The 22953-nt window shown below is 37.8% G+C and overlaps 1 long non-coding RNA gene across 2 annotated transcripts in view; it reads left to right on the top strand.

The window, feature by feature from the left end:
- The window catches only part of LOC120318280, a 72621-nt gene that overhangs the window by 25256 nt on the left and 24412 nt on the right, over positions 1-22953 (top strand). Inside the window, exons 4-5 of one of the 2 annotated variants that reach the window (XR_005559447.1) lie at positions 9424-9561; positions 18822-19490. This is a non-coding gene — a long non-coding RNA (uncharacterized LOC120318280). Of the gene's footprint in view, positions 1-9423; positions 9562-18821; positions 19491-22953 lie in introns of those variants that run through there. The other variant, XR_005559448.1, reaches the window with a different exon arrangement.

Here is a 22953-nt window from a genome sequence, read left to right as displayed (position 1 = left end):
AAAAGTCTTATCTTTGCAGGATAATATTTTCCTTCCAGAACAAATTGGGTCACTCATGATAACATGATTTCTTATCATGAATTAAGGATACTTGTAAGAGGATGTTCTCACACCAGATGGCAGCAGCTAGCCATCTTGATCAAAAAGAAAGCTAAGCAGAATTGGGCCTGGTTGCCATTTGAAGGGGAGGCCACCAGAAAATCCAAGATCTCTAGGCTTTTCCCACTCAGACTGGGAAAAAAAAAGAACCCGGCCTCACAGAGGTCAGTGACAAAGTACTTCAGCACTGTTATCATGAAAGTGACACTTATGTCATTTTGAAAAGTGAGAAGAGCAGCATATAAATTAAATAAGTCTGCTTTTGGGAGGAAATGCAGATTTTGAACTTTCCAACTTGCTGCATTATAAGCAAAGTTATAATTAAATATATAGAATTATTAAATAAAACTAAGTTCAAAATTTGAAAAAAAGCCAGCTCACACAATTTAAAATCTGACTAATATTGCTAATTTAATCAGCACAAAAATAACTTGTCTGTTAATTAATATCAATTATACCTAACTGAGGAAAACAAAGAAAATTTATTTTAATAGCATGGGTCTTTCAAGTTCGTAAGATAAAACTGCTTCCCATTTAAGGGTATGTCCAGTATCAAAATATTCTGGAAATAAGCGAACATCTAGAGGCAAACAAAGTCATTACCAAAAGCTAACATGGGTTTGTCAAAAACAGATCATGCCAGACAAATCTTATTGCATTCTTTGACAAAATTAGTGGACCAGAGGAATGCTGTGGATATAATTTACTTGGACTTCAGTTAGGCATTTGATAAAGTAGACCACAACCTACTGCTTGATAAGATAGAAGAATGTGAGTTAGACAGTGTCACCACCAGATGGCTAACCAGCTGTACTCAGCATGTAATCCTCAATGGAACTGCATCTACATGGAGGGAAGTGTGTAGTGGGGTGCCCCAGGGCTCTCTTTTAGCCCAGTCCTCTTCAATATCTTCATCAATGATTTGGCTGAGCGGATAGATGGGGAAGTCATCAAATTTTCAGATGACACCAAACTGGCAGGAGTAGCCAACACTCCAGAAGAAAGGCTTATACAGAAGGATCTTGACAGACTTGAACATTGGGCGCTATCTAACAAAATGAAATTCAACGGTGAAAAAAGTAAGGTTCTACATTTAGGCAAGAAAAAACAAATGCACAGGTATAGTATAGATTAGGGGTGTCAAACTGATGGCCCACGGGCCGGATGCATCATGCCGAAACCACGCCCACACCATTGCCGGCAATGGAAAAAAAGTTGCAATACGTCACAACATGTCACATGACATTGGAAATTGGACACCCCTGGTATAGGTGGTACCTTGCTCAATAGTAGTAACTGTGAGAGGGATCTCGAAGTCCTAGTGGACAATCACTTAAATATGAGCCAGCAGTGTGCTGCAGCTGCCAAAAAAGCAACACAGTACTAGGCTGCATTAACAGAGGGATAGAATCAAGATCATGTGAAGTCTTAATACCACTTTACAATGCCTTGGCAAGGCCACACTTGGAATACTGAATCCAGTTTTGGTCACCATGATGTAAAAAAGATATTGAGACTCTAGAAAAAGTACAGAGAAGAGCAACAAAGGTGATTAGGGGACTGGAGGCTAAAACATATAAGGAATGGTTGCTGGAATTGGGTATGTCTAGTTTAATGAAGAGAAGGACTAGGAGTGACATGATAGCAATCTTCCAATATCTCAGGGGTTGCCACAAAGAAGAGGGAGTCAAGCTATTTTCCAAAGCACCTGACAGCAGGACAAGAAGCAATGGATGGAAACTAATCAAAGAGAGAAACAACTTAGAACTGAGGAGAAATTTCCGGACAGTTAGAACAATTAATCAATTGAACAACCTACCTCTAGAAATTGTGGGTGCTCCAACACTGGAAATTTTTAAGAAGAGACTGGACAGCCATTTGTCTGTAATAATATAGGGTTTCCTGCCTGAGCAGGGGGTTGGACTAGAAGACCTCCAAGGTCCCTTCCAACTCTGTTGTTGTTGTTATTCAGTTAAACCGATGACAATGAATTTCACTGTATGATTTATTTTGAGGCTGCCTGACTACAAATATATGTGTAACTTCCAGTTTTAGAAGACTAAATATACCAATTAACTGTAACATAGTTTTGTATTTCAACTGTATAAAATAAGGCTCATTCAGTTCAGTGGTTTTATTTCCAAGAAATGAATATAGGATATCAACCTTGATCTACTGTTAAAGAGAAAATGTAGAATCTACTGCTTGACAACCTAAGTTAAATTTGTTGATGGCCACCAGCACGTACAATTTGCAACATGAGAAACTGATAGAATGAATTAGCTAGTCTTGCAGAATTTTTCAGAAAAAAAAATGTAGAAACTTACAGTTTTAGAAAGTCAGATGTATCTGATCAGAACTTGTTCATGCTTGATTACTCTCTATTAACTTTTGCAATGATATGCTTTAAGGAGCAAAAGACCAACTTTGTGAATTGTGATTTGTTTTGAGAACTGGACAATTTGACTTAAATGGTAAGTTATATCATTTCTTGCTTTTGTACCTTTCATCCACTTTTTTAAATGATTGTGTTATCTGATACTGTTGGCAACTGATTTTTGAAATTATAAAATATGAGTATGAATGAAGAAATCTGTCCAGCGTACAACTTTCTGAAACTTTCTAAAGCTGGTGTCAATAAAATTGAAATACTGAACCCTGATCCATTAAAACCAGTATCAGTCAAAGAAGATCAGAGGGAAATATTAGCATAGATATGTGTACAAATGCTTATAAAACTATAAGAATTTAATAGGGCTTAAAATTATATGTCACGCAGCGCACAAATGTAAAAAGAAGGGAAAGTTGGGACTCAAATCTAGAAGGAGCAGAAATCTGAAAAGATTGTAAAATGCAATGATAATTCTGTGAAGGTTTTTTGTTATGTCTTGTGAGTTTCTAAAGAGCAATCTTTTAAATCCATGTAATAGATATACCTGTACAATTAAAGACATGACATCTGATCAATAGTAAACCAAATCAAGTAGAATAGAATGCCAAAACTGTTATAGAAATCCAGCCAAAGCAGACAGGTTTCATTTACTTTTTCAGTGGTTGTTATTGTCTCCTCAGGCTAAAATAACAACATAAACAATACACCCTGACAGGGCAATTGTTCTTAGAGGGTCCTTAGGCAAAGACAGCCAACTCGAAGGCTGTGAAATAGAGTATTAGATTATATCATAACTATTATAAGAATACAGACAGAGACGCAGTACTGAAACTACTTTCATTAGCTACACTAGATGAACATTGTGTGAGTTTTCTAATGTGTTTGGAGAACACCATGTCAGGAAAAGCTTCCTCAAGGGGTAGTGTGGGAAAAATCTTAATTAATAATTGTTTTCAGCAATGTTAATTGTTCTTTCTTTGAAACTGTTATATTTTTTTTGTTGACCAGTTCCTCACATGTTTATCTGTGAAGTTTTGATTCAGAAAAGTTAAACTTGGAATGAAAACTATTCAGTTTGTCTTAAGAAGCTCTCTTTAAAATAATGTTTAAGCCTTAATATTCTCATAAATGCAAAAATGCCAGTTCTGGCCTGTAGCAGATTGCATTTGAGATAAGCTTAAAAGAAAACTCTTTACAAATCAGCCTGATTTCATTCTTATTTAGTATTTTGTATGAAAGATTAATTATCACATTTGTCTCTTGTGTCCACTTCCAAATGGGTTTTGTTCCCATGATCTGATAAATCTTTGTTTTTGTGGTATCCTTTTTAACAAAGATATTCAAGATGAACTAAAAATGTATTTCAAGAATCAGGAATCACAAAAGAAAAATATAACAATCCAACAGTTCCTGTTCCACAGAATTGATATTAATGATCCATGTAATAATGAGTGTTGTGTATGTGTTTGTGTATGTATGTCTCTTATTAAAATTCTTCTTTTAGTATCTATGGATTCCTTTTGTTAAATCCATTTATAGTGCTCTGAATTGCTTGCTAATGTATTTTGTATTGTAGGTAATTATTAGAGCGTGTTCCTATAGATGGGGCATGTAACCTGAACAAGGTTCAGCGAAGCAACTCTTTGTCACTTCAACCAGAAAAATAAAAGATTGTTTATAGGAAGTCCTAGGATAGGGGTGGGAAGACAGGATAGGAATATTTAGCTCTTACATCCTATTAGGCCAAGAGTCAGAGAGCAAGTAAGCTAAGAAGATAAAAGTGGATCTGCTTTTAGATTCACAATCTCACAAAAGAAGCAGTGTGTATTAAAGAGGGAGTATTACAAGACCTTTGCTTTCTATCCCAATTATTGCCTATTAGATTTGAAATACTGAAGAATGCCATTAATTCATATATCCAGTATTTCATATCTTATGGCTTCTGAATCAAATCACAATGTCATTTCCATGAATATATAAAACATCATCAGAGTTGGAAGGAACCTGGAGATCTTCTAATCCAACCCCCTGCTTAAAAGGAGAATCTATACCATTTCAGACAAATGGCTGTCCATCTCTTCTTAAAAGCCTCCAGTGATACTGTAGACTTTTGAAGGCAAGGCATTCTACTGGTTGATTTTTCTCACTGTCAGGAAATTTCTCCTTAGTTCTAGGTTGCTTCTCTCCTTGATTAGTTTCCATCCATTGCTTCCATCCATTTTTGACCCCTTCTTTTTTGTGGCAGCCCATCATATATTGGAACACTGCTATCATGCATGTGTGTCACTATGATTGATGTTATTTGCCCTATTTTATAGATACCCATGTTCACATAATACAAAACTGGATAAAATAGTAGATGAGGCCTAGAGCTAAATGGAAACAGCATCTTTTTGCTGCACCTCGTTTCTATTTTGCTCATGCACAGTTAAATATTACATTGAAGTTCCATTTATTTTGATTTGTAAAATTGGAACATTGCTTTGAATTTCCTTTCTATATTGTTTGTTTTGGTGAGCGAAGTCTATTCTCCTGTGACAAAATGACAAACAATGCCTCTTTAGTTTTCCAGTTCATAAATAAAATACTTAATATGTCCTTTATATGATTACTCACAAATAAACCTAGGAGGGTCACTGGGAGCTTTTTCAATTAGCAACTCTTATGAGGAAATATGTTTTTTTCATGATTCAGATTTAATGAGGCTAAATGCAAATAGGTTAGTGGGGATCTAAAGGGCTTCTTCAACAAAGGCCATTCCAGGGTGGCTTTCAACAAAATATATGTGGCGAGTTTGGGATAATGTTTTGGGTCTTTGTGGGACACCACAAAGAAGCATCAAAATTTAAGACTGTATTTAGAAGTAAGGAGCCCACAGGCCAGAGGGAACCCTGGTTCTATTTCAACAAGACTCAAAAGTTCCCAAATGCCGAAATCCAGCAATCAAAGGCAATTTAGGGCTATGAGATTTTTCACTGTTCTCCCCCCCCCCCCCAAAATCAAAGCACTAAAATACAGTCTGGTAAACACATTATACCTAATTTGAAGAAAGTTCCCCAGACTGCCCTACCAAAGACCCTGAATGATCAAAAGGTTTTAGCTCCACATTTTTGGGTGACCTCCTTCTATTACTGTCCTGCCATGACCCCTATGAACCCCGGGGGCCAGTGTGGAAAGATTGCTTGCTCATCCTGTAAACTGACAGTGGCATCTCATTTTCTCTTAACCAGAAACAAAGGCTCTGGATGAGACACATTTCTTTGTTAATAATGCAGTCTGTGTTATTTTTCCACCTCTCCAAGCACTGTAATGGCGAAATCTCCTCCCCCTCGCACATGCTACATTCTAATGCATTTATGAAGCCATGACAGAGCTAATGGTGTTAGAAACAGAGGCTCCACACAGTCTGGCAGCATTGTAATTGCTGTTTCATGCTGCTGGCCAAAACAGGCAGCTGCCGGACTTTCTCTTTTTCCAGAATGCCTCCCTTCGCCCCTCCCCCCCAATACTCATTTAGGCAATTGAGCACATTTTGGGTTCAAGTAGAAGCAAACTCTCCCACCGAGTGATAATTGCTAAGTTTTTATACAGCAGCTTTATACAGCAGCAACTAGCATTCTCGTTGAACTGTTTTTAATTTTCTTTTAAGAGCTGCATAATCCACTCGGTGAAGCTGAAGTCGCTGAGTGGATTAAGAAGGTAAACATAAAATAAGACAGACAAATGAGGTTTTCAGATTTCCTGGGGCGGGCCTAAATCTCTGATGCCTGAAAGGAGGATTCGGGGATGAAGCTGTGCAATGACAGACACACAAGAGGAGGAAGTGCTCCTGGCAGAAATCTAGAATTACAGTATCTCCAACAGGTGGCTATACAGGAGCCATTTTAAGCCACCCCTAGCCCCTCCCAGGGCCATTCACTCCATTGGTCGCTTATTTTGATCATCAAGAAAGGGATCTTGGTTTGCAAGCATGCCATTTTATCATAATGCTTTTATTAACATGTATTATTTTGTTCTTTTCTTTTTTGTATGTAAAATCACTTTTCCCCATAAAACTTTTTTTTCACAATTTAATTTTACAATTTTTATTTATTTATTTGATTTCTATAGCCGCACAATTCAACAAGTGACTCTGGGCAGGCATACATCATAAAACAATTCAAAATAAATGTACATGGCCACCGAGTAGAATTAAGGACACAGATATTAATATGGATCTTGCATACACCTAATCAATTTTAAATGTAATGCAGAATGGTTAATCTGTGTGAAATTCAAAGATATTCTCTTTCAGAGTGGTGGTGGCACAGTGATTGGAATGCAGCATTGCAGGCTAATTCTGCTGACTGCCAGCAGTTTGATTTCACCGGTTCAGGATTGACTCAGCCTTCCATCCTTCCAAGGTCGGCAAAATGAAGACATAGATTGTTGGGGGACAATATGCTGATTCTGCAGAACCACTTAGAGAGGGCTGTAAAGCACTGTGAAGCGGTATATAAGTCTAAGTGCTATCGCTGGTGCTATTAATGGAGAATCATTGACTCATAAGATTAGAGGTGACCTTGTAAGTATTTGGAAATTGGAAGTGATCTTGGAAGTTCAACCCTCTGCCCAGTGCAGGAATCCTCAGATCATCCTAGACAAATGACAGTGGGAGATCCATGGAAATATCTCTTATTTGATGAATCATATTGCAATAGCCTTCATGGAATCATCTTCCAACCTGTATGCACATACACCCCACCATCAAATTTACAAACATAGTACACAGGCACTTAATAACCAGGTTTCAAGTGTAATCTTAGAATTACAGAGCTGGAAGGTCATCAGGTCATCAGAGTTAATCCTCCCTCTAAAGGAATCCAAATTAAAGCATCCACGACAGATAATTTTTCAGTTTTAGCTTGAGTATATCCAGCAAAGGGAAGCCTGCATCTCTTTAAGTAATTGAACTGCTTTTGCCCTTAGGAAGATTTCTGTAGCTTCCCAATGGAATCTGCCTTCCTCAAGGTTGACCGTTCTTTTGCATTCTGTGGTTAGCTTGAGTCTTCCTTCAATGTGGTACTCCTTTAATATAGTAATTCTTTCAGCCCATATCTCTTTTAAGAAAGGTAAATTTAAATACTTTAGGATTCTGACATCCCTAGAGTTCAGAGGCTAGATAACTGAATTTTAAGGACTTCAAAGTCTGGCCATTTTTTTTGTTTTTCCCATCATCCAGAAGAATGGTTTCTTTCTGAATAATACAATAATGGGAATGGCTGAAAGAGATGAAAGGCTTCACATCCGACTTAGATCCTCTGATAAGTAAAGCTTTCTTGCTCCACACCCCATTTCAGATTGTTCAGAAAAATCCCATGATTCTTTACAGACATTTTTTTCTTTCATAAAGGGATTTAGGTAACCCCAGGGAGGAGGAAGGATAGGCAACCCTTTTAGGATATTCCTGAAAATAACTTTATTCAGGTTTCCAGCTCTCATTCTGAATCAATCAACAAAGTGAAAATTAAATAATGGAAAAGAAAAATATGATTTGGATTATTGTCATTTCCAGCTGAAACTGGAAATGTCATATTTGATGTTTTTTTGCTATGGGAGTGAAACTGAGTAGGTACATTGAACAAAAAATTATCAGACTTGTTTTTTTAAATTTAAGCAAGCCAAATAATAGCAGCAGGTTGACTGCTTTGTAAGTCTTCCATTTTGGAATGCCTTTAACATACAATACTCACTGAGTTTGGTCATTGTCAGTCTTTTGTTACCAGACTAGTTAACATTTTTAGTGCTAGAAGGGAGTGGGGTTTGCTGTCTGTTTAGATACAGTAGCTTGACTTATCATTGTTGGTGGGGGGTGATTTTTTTTCTTGGTAGTTCCTTGATTAGGGTAGTGTTTATTGATTGTTCGTATGGTGTTAATCCTGATGTTGGTTTTAATCCCTGCTTATCTAGGGATTGATTGATGATTACCCTAATCAATGAACTAGCAACTCATACAAACAACCAACACTCATGGGGCAAGCTACTGTATATAAATGGTGAGCAAACCCTAGTCCCTTCTAGTCCTGAAGGTATTACCTAGTCTGGTAACAAAATGTCTGCAAACAAATCATCAAACTCAGAGAGCACCAAGGACTCCAGGGTTCAACCCTGAGCTAAATATATTATCTTCTACATACAATTTGGAAACTACAAGGATAAAGAAAAAGTAATTTGAATAGCCAAGAGGTGGAACAGCCCATTCAAAAACCACAGGCTTGAAAGAGGTACTATTAAGCTTGTCTGGACAGCTATAAACAGATTACAGTTGAGTTATGCTATCCACTCCTGATTAGCTTCCTTTTCTTCTCAAAAGGCACTATCCATATTGGGGGAGGAAGGCTTCCAAATACTGTATTTCATCTATATATTTACTAAAACTCTTGTGTCTGTAACCTTCAACTGGGTGAGATGGGGTATCATAAGGCAAGATTTTTTTAAAAACCCAGGGACCTCAAATAGCCTAACTTATAGAGTGCATCTAAAATCCAGGACCCATGATTCCAATGGAATTGAAATTTGGCAATTTTAATAAAGTATTTAATGACATAAAATGACCCTAAAATATTTTATGACATAATACAAAATGTATCACAAAAATATTTCCTGTGATCAATTCCTGATGTTCAACTGTCCTACATAGTTCAACTAGGATTACTTTCAAGGCAAATACATTTTTTAATATCTCCCCCATTTTTAAGAACTTTTCAGGTAAATTAAAAGCTCTGACATTGCTGCACACATTGAGGAATCTGGTAAGAAAATCTCTCTGAAATGATGGTTTTGAAAGGCCAAGAGTTGCCCAGTGTTATTTAGACTTGAAAAACCAACAATTTCCATCCTTTGGCAAAGTCCCTTTGGCACATGCCTGACTGCTGTTGTTTCTGCACTAACAGCAGGATTTCAGACAGCTATCAAGTGTGGAAGAAATTTCAATCATGTTGCTGATGCAAATTAGATGTGACTGAAGTAACCTACTGTCCTGCCAACCTGGGCTCATCAAACACCCATTCCAAGAGTCCGTGCTGTCTCAGGTAATTGCAGTTGACATCAAATATATCTGGAGGGTGACAGGTTGAAGAAAGCAGGTTGGAAGTTCTAAATTAAGGTTAAAAAGGTTTGAATCTCATTACAGGGTTCTTCCACTTTTATTGATACTCTTTGCACTTTTGTACCACTGAAAGTTTTCATTAGCAGTTAGGTATATTTGCAATTCTCACTACCTCTGTGGCACCTGCTATTGGTTTGCTATTGACATGGAGAGGTTTTCAAATACAAAATAGTATTTCCAGTAACAGAAGTATTTATTGATGGTGTGGGCACACCTCTGCTGCAGTGGTTCTCAACCTTTTTAATGCCGCGACCCCCAACCGGTTGTAAGTCGAGAACTACTCAACCGGTCATAAGTCGAGGACTACTCAACTGGTGCAGCACCGTTTGCAGAATGGGACTTTTGGCGGGCTCAGCAGGGCAGAGACAGCCTGGACAATTCCTATTGGCTTTTGAAAGCCAATAGAATTAGATTCTATTCAAGAGAGTCTATTGTATTGGCTTTCAAAAGCCAATAGAATAAAAGGGAGTAGCACAGCTAAGGAAAAGGAGGAAAAAATGGCTGACTGCATTGTTTGGCGACCCCTGTGAAATGGTCGTTTGACCCCAAATAGGGTCCCGACCCACAGGTTGAGAACCACTGCTCTACTGCATTTTAGTATAAGATCATATTGCAGTAAGATAAATGCTAGTGAAAAGGCTTTTGAAATTATATCAGTCTTGTTATATACTCTCACATAAAGTAAAATAACACCATTATCAGTCAATCTGTTTGGAAAGATAACTGCTTTCTAAATATTTCCACCCTTCTTTTCCATATGTGTACACATATACAGAAAAATAATACTACTGATTTTTATAAATAATCCTTCCTTCCTTCCTTCCTTCCTTCCTTCCTTCCTTCCTTCCTTCCTTCCTTCCTTCCTTCCTTCCTTCCTTCCTTCTTTTCCTTTCCTTTTTCATTGCTAATACAATTCCAAAACAGGAATTTTAATTATGATGTAGTAGATGGGGAGAAATCCCTACCCCCAAATTAAAGAAAAGAATTGAAACAAATTTGTCAATCAAATTAATCTGATATGGAAAGACACCATTAAAGCCTGTAAAAATCAAATCGGGTCTCCCAAGAATGTGGGAAGAGCAATAGTATTATGAATGCAGTAACAGAATTATGGATCTAGAGATGCTCTTATGAGATCCGGAGAGCTCAGTGCATGCATGCAAAAGTGCATGCTTCATTATTTATGATCAAGCAGCCAGTGATCTCCCTCAATAGATCCCAAATATCTACTTTTATAGCATATTAATTATGAATCTTAAGTTTTTTCATCATACACTTGTATGAGGAAAAGTAGGAAGAGTTACAGCAATAATCTAAAAGACACTACTGTTGTCTGATAACATTTTATCCTTTACTAACAGGAGGCATAAAAGATTCTGTCTTGTGTGCATAAGGTCCCAAATTTAATCTGAGGTGTCTCTAAGCATAGCAGAGCAGTTTATATGAAACATTTTCTTCTCAGAGCCAGACAGATAACACTGAGATAAATGAACGAATTATCTGACGATAAAGCAGCAACAACTCACCATTCATTCACTCTGGCTGTAAATTCCCAATAATTTTTCTATAATATGAGAAGCTCTGGAATAAGAACATTTTCCAATAGAAGAAAATATACGTAGCTCAGTGTTGAACTGTACAGTCTTGGTATTCTCTGAGGTTGGTTGTTTGCTTGCAGACATTTCATTGCCTGTAGCTTCTGGGATAAGAACTGAAAAATCTTCAAGGAAAAAAGCAAAGAAAGTCCAGTTGCCATTTCTGCTTTGATTGTTGCCTGCTATTAATTCCTGCTTATCTGGATGTTGGCTACTGAAGAGGATGTGTTCTGGTTTTTTCTTTCTTTCTTAGTTTTTTTAATGTGTTTTTTGAATGGTGTGTAACTATGGTTTATTTCTATGTGTGCATTGGTGACTGATTTGTTTGGGTACCAAGCTTGCAAGTAATTCCCTAGTATTTTTGGATTCTGCTTGGTCTAGGATGCTCATAGTTTCCCAGTTGAAACAATGGTTGAGTCTGTCCATGTGTTGTGAAATTAAAGAGTTTGCATGTAGACTTCTGAGTGTTAATTAGTTGTTCATGGATGCATTGCTAGTCTTCTGCCTGTTTGTCTTATATAATGGTGGTTACAATCCTTACGCTGTACATGACTCCTGATTATTCTTCTTGGGCTACTGGGTCTTTCAGTTTACTTAAGAGGTTTCGGAAGCCTTAGTTGGTTTCTGTGCTACAATGATACCATATAGTTGTAATAGTCCTTTGGTTGTTTCTGAGATGTTTTCAATGAATGCTAGTGTTACTCTTTCCATAGCTTGTGTCATTGTGCTCTAATGGGTTGAGGTTCATTTTTTTTAAAAAAACACAAATATTAAAAGTTTTTTTCTTAATATAAAATACAAATAGAAATAAAGAAAATGAAAAAGGGGGAAAGGAAAGGGGAATGGTAGCTGAAGTGAAGAAAGAAAAAAGAAAGAAACAAAAAGCAGTGACTTCCAACTTTGTTCAGTACATTAATATACATAATACAGTTATAATATCAACTTTTTACTTATTTAAAACAGTAAATACTAACCATTTTTACAACCAGAATCTACTTAATCACCAAAATCCAAAATCAAAATTTCATTTTTTTTGTCTTTTGAGCAGAAAATCCAGAAGGTCTTTCCAAAGTGGAAACAAAACTATTTACATTCTTTCCCCTAATTAATGCAGTTAATGGTCAGATACTTCTTGATAAAGTTGTGTGAGTATCCATTTTGTTGGAAACTACATAGACAATCCCAAAGGTGGTTTTTCAAAAGGCAACTGGACTTTCTTTGTTTGAAGACATTTCATTTCTCATCCAAGAAGCTTCTTCAGTTCTGACTGAATGGTGAAGAATGGAAGGAGTTATATTCCTTACAATCATCTGGTCTTTAGCATTGTCTCTGAGAGTCATTGAGGCCACTTGGATGTTTATCAGTGCTCTCAGGATCACCTGAATACTGTAGTGCAACCTTCTTGGAACTGCTGAAAGGACTGTGTTGTAAAAAGGAGATAGGTGATGTCTTATCCTCCCCCTCTGTTGAGAGAGGGTTGTTCAATTTTAATGTACTCTTTGACTCCTTTTTCAAACCAATGGTCCTCTCTGTCCACAATTTCCTTTTTCTGGTATTCTGAATTGCTGTAGCATGTTTGAACTCTGAAAAATGTTTTTACAATACAGTAGCTCATCTTGTGGAGAGTTGTTACTTTGATAATGAAGCATTTGGTTAGTGTGGCTGGTTTTTCAATAAATTTCTGTTTCTAACTTGCCATATTTCCTCTGTTGATAAGGATATCCACGAAGTATAATATGTTGTTGTTCTGTCCTCACTACCCATTACTCTGTGTGCTGCTTGACTGGCGTAATTTCTAGATGCTGTATTGCAGTCTTTGCTATGAGTTGTGAGAGTGATGATCCCATGGATATTCCTCTGATTTGTTGATATATCTGTCCATCAAATTGAAAGTAGGTAGTGAGGCAGAAATTGAGGAGATCTATGAGTCTGGGTATTTCAATCTTAGTGTATTTGGTTGAATATTGAGGTTGAGTGTGCTGTGTGGTACATGGATTCTACCGTGGATTCTTTCACTAATTCTGGATCTATGGATGGAAGGACTGCTATGACATTGAGTGAAACAATAATGTCATCTTCTATTATTAGATTTCTGATTTTTCTGGAGGTACTGTAGTGGGGGATTGATCAAACATTCACTCCTGTCTGTGAGATATCCAAGTTTTTCATAAGTTATTTGGTTATATTGTATGTTGGTGTCCCTGGTGATGATACAATTGGACAAAGAGGTATGCCAGGCTTGTATATTTTGGGATTTCCATAGAAGTGTGGCCAGAAGGGTCCATTGTTTTTTATCTGCCACTGTTCTTCTTTTGTGATTTGACCTTTCCTGGTTAGGTTGTTGGTCAACCAAACCTCTTGATCAGATTATCCAGCTTCTGTGCTGGTTTGGTGTTTATTAAGATGTAGGTTTCTTTGTCTTTGGATATGTTTCTTTGGATATTTGATGCAGGTCCTATGGTTTTAAGTACTGCTTGCAAGGCTGCAAAGAATTCTAACTAATTAGCATTGTATGCATTAAAGGGTCTGCAGTGGATAGTGGATGGCTAGATATATTAACTACCCATTCAGGTTTGAGTACCTCTTTGCTTCTGGGCTTTAGCTTGAGCGGTTTGGTTTTGGAGTTTTGGTTTCCTTTTTTCAGCTTGTTTCAGAGACAGAACCTTGATGGTGGTTGTAGCATTTTTGTGTTGTTCTGGGGTTTATTCTAGTTGTTCTTTGAGGTTATCTATGCTGTGCTTTGTTTAGACTGAGGTGAGCATCCATGATTATTCACTGTATCATTTTTCAGCCACTTTGTTGAGTCGAAAATATTTTGCTAGTCATTTTGACCTGTTTGAGATCAGCTTCGAAAGTAAGCAAGTAAGGTCATTCACAGTCGGGGAATGTCTCAGTTGGATTTCTGCAAGGCAATATACATAGACTGCCTTAGATGATGGAAGCTTAAAATAATACCAAGCATGGTAGCCAGAATTTGGATTAGGATGGACCACTTTCTGTCTAGTATGGCAATTTAAAAAAAAGATTGCCTGTTTAATTACTTCCAGTTCCATGCAAATTGGGACTTAGTTCTTTTAAAGTCCTAAGTAACTCGGTACCAAAATCTCAGAAACTGTGTGGATTATCATTCAGCTTCTTCTAAGTCATACGCTATTTCAAATGCTGACAAGGAATGTGTGGATTATTTCACTATGGTCATCTGAACCAATATTATTCACAACAATCCACCATAATGCTGAAATGATATCCCGTGTGTGATGGTGCAATCATGCAAATGCCACCAGGATATCTGATAGAATTCATGCATTTCTGGTGATCACATCATTATGTATGTGTCATCATTTGCCCCACTTGCCCTGTCAATGGATGCCCATGATTATTATTATTTTTGCTACTATCTAGGTTCAAAGACCTGCTCTGAGATCATCGGGATTTGGTACTGATCCCCAAACATTTTATTAAGTTTCACACAACATTCATCCATGCTGTGACCTGACAGAGAAAATCATTTAAAAATAATATTGGTTCATTTTGGCCCAGGGGTTGCTTCAGTAATTGTGGCACCAGATGGGGTGATGTCATGAATAACTGTGTTTGATCTGAAACACAGAGTGAGATACTTGTCCCCAACCATCAAAAGAATAGTGTTCCAGAATTATGCAAAGGAAGAGTTCTTTTGTTCATCTCAGGAGAGGTGTCCTGACTGAACAACAGCCAGATCTCAATGGATCACTAATTTCATTGACTTCAGACCAAGTTCAAAGAGATTTGGAAACAGTATTAGAGAATTTAATTTCTTGCCTTCTAGAAGCCTTGTGTTTTGCTTAGAGCTCAAAGTAGCAATCTAAGGGTCTGTTTGTATGCTGAACTGCACAGAAGCAGTTACAGCAGCTGGGTGTGACTTTCTGCTCAGTTGAACCTCCCTCTCAAGAAGTATAATGGCTTTCAAAATTACATCATTGTCCTTTTTTTTTTTTTTTTTTGTCCCTGTCTTTGTGTTCCAAGTTGGCTAGATCGGAGATGACTCATCTAGTTTCCTTTCCAAAACAGAGGAAGGAACACTCCACACTCTGCATCTATCAATGACTCATGCAGGATAAATAGATAATTTGATGTATGCTTTATTCTCTTTAACTGCAGCCAGAGAACTTGAGATAGGGTGGGGAGGGATATTTAACTAAGTAGATGATCTCACTAAAAGAAACCCCTCGTCAGCAAAATCCCTGAGGAATGTTTGTTTTACAGGGTTGAGGCCAGGCTTTTAGCTTTCACCTCTGTCTTCTGCTGGCCCTGGAAGTCAGGTTGCTTTCCTGATTTGGCTGTGAGAGAAAGAACTGTTGATGGGAATGGAAATAAATGACTAAGACTTTCTATGTGTTGCTTATTGCTGTGTATGTTTTTCTTAATAATGGGAAGCACATTATTGTATATTCCCTTCCCAATCAGGCAGGGTCAAATTAGAATGTGTTGGAGAAACTGGGTTGGGCCCACCTACTTCTAACCAGCTACAACATAATGAAGTGGTACAGCTTTGTTAGAGAGGAAGGGGGTGTTGGGATTGCCCATAATTAAACTAACTCCCTTTCTCCCTGCCTATCATCCAGGGACCGATCAAGTTAAACCAAAGATTCTTTTCTCCCCTCAGCAGAGACTCAGTGAACTGAAGCAAACAGCCTAAGAAGTATTTCTCAAACTTGAACTCTTGAAGATGTGTGGACTTCAACTCCCAGAGTTCACAGTTGGTTTAGGAATTCTGAGAACTGAAGTCCACTCATCCTCAAATGGCCAAGGTTGGAAAACACTGGTAAAAGTGGAAGAACCAAAGGGCTTCACCTTTGAGGGACTTCAGAATTCATGCTGAGGATGATTTAACAGGCATGGCTCAGAGGTTCATGGCCTCCATGGATGTCTATAGAAATTGTTTCAAGATCTACTCATGAGGCCTGTCATAGCTTGATCTATTTTTTTTCCTCCCACCCCTTAGGAATAGAATTAATACTTGTGTCATGTATTAATCATTACCTGGTAAAGTTGCAGCCTATTCTCTTCTTAAGAGGAGGAGATCAAATTAGACTAGATTATCTGTAGAGAATGAAGAAACCTAAGGTAGATAACTTTCTTAAACATGGCTGGCCATGAAACCTGTCTTACTGAGAAGTGGAATACCGAAGTCATTAAGTGCTTCATATGGTGGCTCTTGTGTATCTCCTACTCCATGCTAGAGCCCAACGTGCACTATAGTTTACCAAAAACTTGCAAGCAATGAGGCATGCAGGCACTATGGCACAAGTCCAGTGGCTGCTTTCATTCACTGCATAAAGGTGAATTATTCTGGAGCTTAACTAAGAGCAGAATTCCATAGAACAAAGATGATCTATTCTGTGGTCTGGAACTAATGGAGCAGGATCATTATTAGCCATTTATTTACAGTTTCAAATTGTGAATAAACACTTAGATTTCTCCAGTAACATGAAGGGAAGCTTTAGACAATATGGAAAGAGAAGATGAGGGATTTATTTAGTGGCTTATAAAAGCTTGCTTTGGTCACCTATTTTAAAGTCCTTCTTTTTTCTGACCTTTTAAGATATCATCTTAAAAGAATTAATGAGAAAATAATCCATTCTGTAGCTCAAAGTACTCATGGAAAAATGCTTCATTTCTGTGTGAATTTTATATTGAAATACAGAAAAAATACAATATGTTTAAGTAATTGAGGATTTTGCACTCTTTTAATCTTGGTTCACCAGCTTAGAGGAAACGGTCATTTAATTGATCCAGACTTGTCCCAATTACGGTATGTAGAACATATCTTCTAGAACTTAACATAATCAAGTCTGGGGCAGCTCTTCCTACCTTTACTGTTCAGAGGCCTTCTCACAGTGAAACCAAGGGAACATGATAAGTCCTTTATCAGATCAAGTTTATGATTAAGTCAAGGTATTAATCAATTAATCAATGAGGCAAGGTACTGTCCTAGGGAGCAAACCTATGGAAGGGTTGTGTAGTATGATGTTGAGGAATAGATCTTTGTGTGTCAGATGACCAGCTCTATAGGGGTTTGCAGGGGTTGACTCAAGCACTGACATTAAGAGATAAGTGGCTTTTGGTTATCTTTTCAATGTGCAGAAGTGAATGGGTTGCCCCAGTCTAATTCAGGAGGCCAGTGTCAGACTTCAGATTTGGTACGGGGCTGGAAGATGCAAATTGGGTAGGGTCCCATAAGGAGGGAACTTGGGGGGTTGCTTTGTTTTTAGCACAGTTTTTTTTTGTTTTAGCACAGTTTGTTTTTAACTGTGCTAAGCTTATTTAGAGTATTTGTAGAAGTTTTTGTACATTTTCTCTGAAGATGGTAGGAAATTTTATCAGTAGTTTTTAGCAAGCATGACCTCTAGCTTTTCTTCAATTTAAAATCTTGGATTGTCTCTGGATGAAGTGGACATTTTATTTTAATTTGCTGTTTCATTTCAAATGCCATCATTCATTCAACCACTAAGGGTTTTTTTTGAGGGAGCAATGAATTTATTTTCTTCCCCTTCCCCCAATCTGATCATATTTATAATGCATCATTTCTTTGAAGAGGAAAAAGAAAGAAGCCAATACTCACCTGCAAAATAAATCAGTTAAAAGCAATTTTGTCATGCTGACATTTCCTCTGGAATGTAATTGTTTTTCAACAGAGATGAAAAGGAAAGAATAGTTTATATCCTGAAAGCCTTTGAAATGTCTATTCAGGGGACAGACCCAAAGACAAACCCGTGTGGAAGAAGCAGGCAATGTTCCAAGACCGCAGATGGCCCAATATGATAAGTCCATAATGCTGTTCTCCAGGTGCAAATTGCATGCCAGGAGGAATGAGAATGGCTTAGCTAGATCCGACACAGCAAGGTCCACAGAGATGTATTCTTGATTAGGGTCCAGGTGCTAATAGAGAAAATGTAAATCACACAGATTTATCTTCTTTCTTTTCTTGACATGGATCCCTTTGGCCAAGGATACAGAACTTGTTATGATGGACATGATAACAATGGAGTTATAAGATGCTAAAACTTGGAGATTTGATGTATTTTATGAACCCAGCTTAATAGATTCAACTTCTCTTCTGATCCCTTTGGAGGGAGAATCTCTACATTATGTGTTTTCCAACAACCCCATACAATCTATGTTACGATGCATTTGAATAGACCTGAGTGTTGTCTCCTTTTCTCAGATCTATGTTGGCATTTATGCCAGTGTTGTTTCAGGTCCAGAATTTGCAGAGAATATTCATCCAGCAGTATGTGCAGTAGCTGCCCTCAAACGGTTGAGAGTGTTCCTTCACCACCCACCCCAGCACTTTTGTTCTGAAATTCACAAAAAGCAGTCAGTAAAAATAATCTGCCTGCAAACTCCTCCCCAAGCCAAATATTTGTGTATATGTGTTGAGCTACACTGGCTTGGCAATTTGCAAAAAAAAATCAAATTCCCTCCCTGAGAGGCTGCTTTATAAAGAGTGATGATGACAGAAGGTTGATTAGAAACAATGCGAATAGCTCTATGGCTGTAGGGATGCAACTACAATCCTGAATATGCGAACTGTTCTGTTTTGCAGCAATCATGAAGCCAGAGTGGCCCAGGGGAAAATCTTCATATGGAAGGTTGAGTCTGGATGCTGCATTAGCCAGCATCAATGGTGGAGCTGTGTACCGAGGAGCAGGGGACATGGAGGCTTCTACCCCATGGAAATGAGGCTTTCTTCCCTTGGACTGAAAGAAGATGTCCAGTGTAGGAAGTGAGAAAACAAATGTGTAGTAGAGAGGAGTCATTAAATATCTCTTTGTTCCATGATTAATTTGTAGAACAGAAGTTGGGCAATCAGGGATTGTGGGAGTTGTAAGCAAGACAGCTGGAGGGCACCTGTTATAGTGGAGGAGGTGCAAAGCTTCAAGCTGACTCAGAATCACATCCTTCAACATTCTTCCCCCAGAAGCTTGAATGCTGGCAAAGTGACTTTCATACCCTGGCAAGTTCTGATGTGAAAAGAAGTATGTACAGGTAGATGGTTTTTCAGATGACAGAAACCTGCCAGCAATAGTAGATTCAACTGCTTCTTCTATTCCTACCATAGACGCAATGAAAAGAAGACAGTAGAATTGTTAAGAACAAAATCCATGTAGCTTAAATATCAGCTGAAATGTCAGAAGTGGGAAAAGGAGTTGGTGTCCTTTTCATAAATGTGTGATAACTTTGTTCTTTGGCTTAAGTTTTGATTTAGGAAAAATAAATTGCAGTCCTCCAAATTTCTGAAATTTAGAGTAATTAATTTTTCTAGCAAAATATTTGTAGATACTTACATACATATATAAGAGACTATTTGGTTCTAATTAAGGCATCAGGCTACAAACCGGGAAACTGTGAATTCTAGTCTTACCTTGGATGGAAAGCCAGCTGGGTGACCTTGGCACAGTCACTTTCTCTCAGTCCTTGGAAGGAGGCAATGGCAAACCACTTCTGTGAAAAAATCTTGCCAAGAAAACTTCAGAGACCAGTCCAGACAATCTGCAAAAATTGGATATGACTGAACTTAGGAAAAAAAAATACATTCATACTCACTAAGCTAATAATTTTTAAGATAGAAATTATTAACCAGTTAGCTTATCTGAATATAGTTAGCAAACTTTAAATTGCAAAAATGGCTCCACAAAATATATCACATGTGTTGCCTGAGTGAGAAATGTAGTAGTACACCTAAATCTTCCCTTTGGGCTTTTGCTGATTTTAAGTCTAGATTTTACTTTGGGACTTTTAATAGGAAAAAATCAGGGATATTGATACTGACTGATGCCTGCTCTTTCTTTTTTTTTAAAAAAAAAATGACATAAAGATTCCAGAATTAGAATAATGTGTAATCCACAAGGTTCATTATCAGATAAAACCTCTGTATATAAGTGAATTAGAGTTGAATTTTAGCTCCTTTCCTTTCCAATCTATGTATGCATACCTACAAATAAACTCTCAAATTTGATCTTTCAGCATCCCAAAATAGCAGATGTGAATGTTCCACTTGGGCTGAATGCAAAAGACACAGCTATTATTTCAAGGACTCCAGCTGACCTCAAACGAATTTTCAAAGCTTAGTATAATACTGCAGGGAAAACCAGCTGATAACTAATTTTCAAAAGACTACCATGATGTCTTTTGTCAAAAGATTTTGGAACCTAGGAAAACATTTCTGAGGAGAGAAATACTCTTAAGTCTTGCAAGATTGATATAGATGTTGCAAGGTAGTCCAGGCAAGAAGCATGCCCAGATAAACTAATTCTAGTTATATTAAGAGAGTCTTGCAAGACTGAAAATATTTCTCTCCTCTTCTTTTTTTAGCCTCTGGAAAACTAAGGAAGGTCCCTTCTGAAATGCTTCCCATGTTTTTGTTCCACCTGTAGACTGAGCTTCCTCTTATCTGACCACTGTCTGGCTTCCTGTTTTTCTTGTCTCCCAAGGTCATTCACGCATACCATTTACAGTGTGAGAGTGTTTTCATTCTCTAGTGTTTAAAAGGTCAGAAACTATCAAATGGAAATGATAACAAGTAACTTCATTTCCCTCCTACTATCCCAAGGTTGCTTGTCTGCATTTATATATAGTTCATACTTCATCTCCTCAAAGTATTTTTCTGACCCAAAATGAAAGGAAGTCACAAAAAGCACAACTTTCTTCAAGGTCACTGGAACTTAAAAATGTAGACACTGTGCATTCATTCCCATTGGATTCAGTAGGCTTATCTACACTGCCTAGTTCACAGGTTGGCAACCTGCGGCTCCGGAGCCGCATGAGGCTCTTTGAGCCTTCCCCTGTGGCTCCCAGCCTCCTCTGCCTTTGCAGAGAGAGACAGAGACAGAGAGAGGCAATTGCACTTCCCTGCTTCCCTCTCTCTCTCTCTCTCTCTCTCTCTCTCTCTCTCTCTCTCTCTCTCTCTCTCTCTCTCTCTGTGTGTGTCTGGGTGTGTGTGTGTGTGTGTGTTTTGTGTGTGTGTGTGTGTAAAAGAGAGTGCACTCACAGTGTTCTCCGAGGAGCTGAAAAGCTTTCTGGGCGGAGCTCCTCCCTTTGCTGCATCTCTGAAGGAAGCAGGAAGCAGGAAGGGCAGGAGAGAGCTAGCTAGCCCAGCTAGGCTGACTCAGGAATTCTGGGAGTTGAAGTCCATGAGTCATAAAAGAGACGAGGTTGCCTACCCCGGAGGTTGTTGGACAACAGCTTGAAGCTTGCCAGGTGAGCAGCAGATAGGAGGGGGGGGGAGAAAGAGAGAGAGAGAAAGAGAGAGAGAGGGAGAGAGAGAGAGTGGGGGAAGAGGAGTGGCAGACCAAGGGCAGATAGAGAGGGAGGGAGAGAGAGACCCTTTTGACATCTAAAATGAAGATAACACTGCATATATCCTTTTTTTACCTGTGTGTGTATGTAATTTTATTCTCTTAAAGCATTCTCTTGGTGATCATTGTTTTAATAGTATGGATATTCCCAAGAGTCATATTTTTACTTTTATTTTTAATGTGTATATGTGTGTGTGTGTGTGTGTGTGTGTGTATACACACACACACACACACACACACACACATACACACACCTATAATAAAGGTAAAAAAGGATATATGCAGTATTATCTTCATTTTAGATATCAAAAGGGTTTTGCGGCTCCCAGTGTTTTGTTTTTGGTGGGAAACGGGTCCAAGTGGCTCTTTGAGTGTTTTGGGTTGCCTACCCCTGGCCTAGTTAATCTATCACCCGAATGGGCAGACAACTGTTTTCCAAGAGCAGAAATAGATCATTAATTAGATCCATTTGGATTTCTATTATTTCCCTCTTTCCTTCAAAGTGACCTTATGGCATGTTACTCTGCTCTACTTCTGAAGTACATTTTCCTTTACTAACCCACCTTGTATACACCTGTCTACTTGGTACAAAGTATGTCATTGGTTGCAGGCTAACTTCAACAGTTCATTGGCTACTTTCCAGAGGAAGGACCATCCCTCACCATGCAAATTAACAGTAGTGCTTTGAATTGTAACAAATAGGCAATTGGCTCCATGGCTGATCTTTTAAAACAGGCATCAGTTGATCTTTATACATCAGTCAAATAAGGGTTCTAAAGACTTTCAATAAGATTCTTAATTTTAGCTTAGCCAAGCTAAACACTGAATTTATTAATGGTGAAATAAACAATTTTGAAAGTGCTGAAATGAAGTTGTGAAAATATTTTTATCATTTTAATCCAAGTTGATATATAAGCATAAAAGTGAAATGTTTCTTCCAAACCAAAAACTAAAAAAACCCCTATTTGTGGAACTTGCAATTCCTTATGTAGCTTTTGCATAACTGAAGTTAATTTCAGATAAATCATGAAAGGTGGATCAAGACTGTTTTGAGATAGGGCAAGTAAATATGTGTATGGAGTGATATTCAGGTATGTTTATTCATTTATTAGTCATACATAAACATGTAAACAACCCCCCCAAACTTGCACACACAAATAAAGTTATGCCTAGGAAGCTTATACTATTCTAAAATTACACTTCAAAAATGAATTAAAACTCAAATAATAAACACAGAGTGTATAACCAATAATAGGATAAATAAAAATATTCAGCATTACAAAACTAAGGATAGTGATATAATAATACAAAAAAAACCCAGCTCTGGTCAATGTAAATATCTTTGCCTGGCACAGGAAGGATGCTGAAATAACAAGAAAA

Source organism: Crotalus tigris, unplaced genomic scaffold, assembly GCF_016545835.1.
Source record: "Crotalus tigris isolate CLP2741 ecotype Arizona unplaced genomic scaffold, ASM1654583v1 scf7180000020151.727365, whole genome shotgun sequence".
Lineage (NCBI taxonomy): Eukaryota > Metazoa > Chordata > Lepidosauria > Squamata > Viperidae > Crotalus > Crotalus tigris.
The sequence above is the reverse complement of the archived record's forward strand: the minus strand, read 5'-3'. Positions and strand labels throughout refer to the sequence as shown.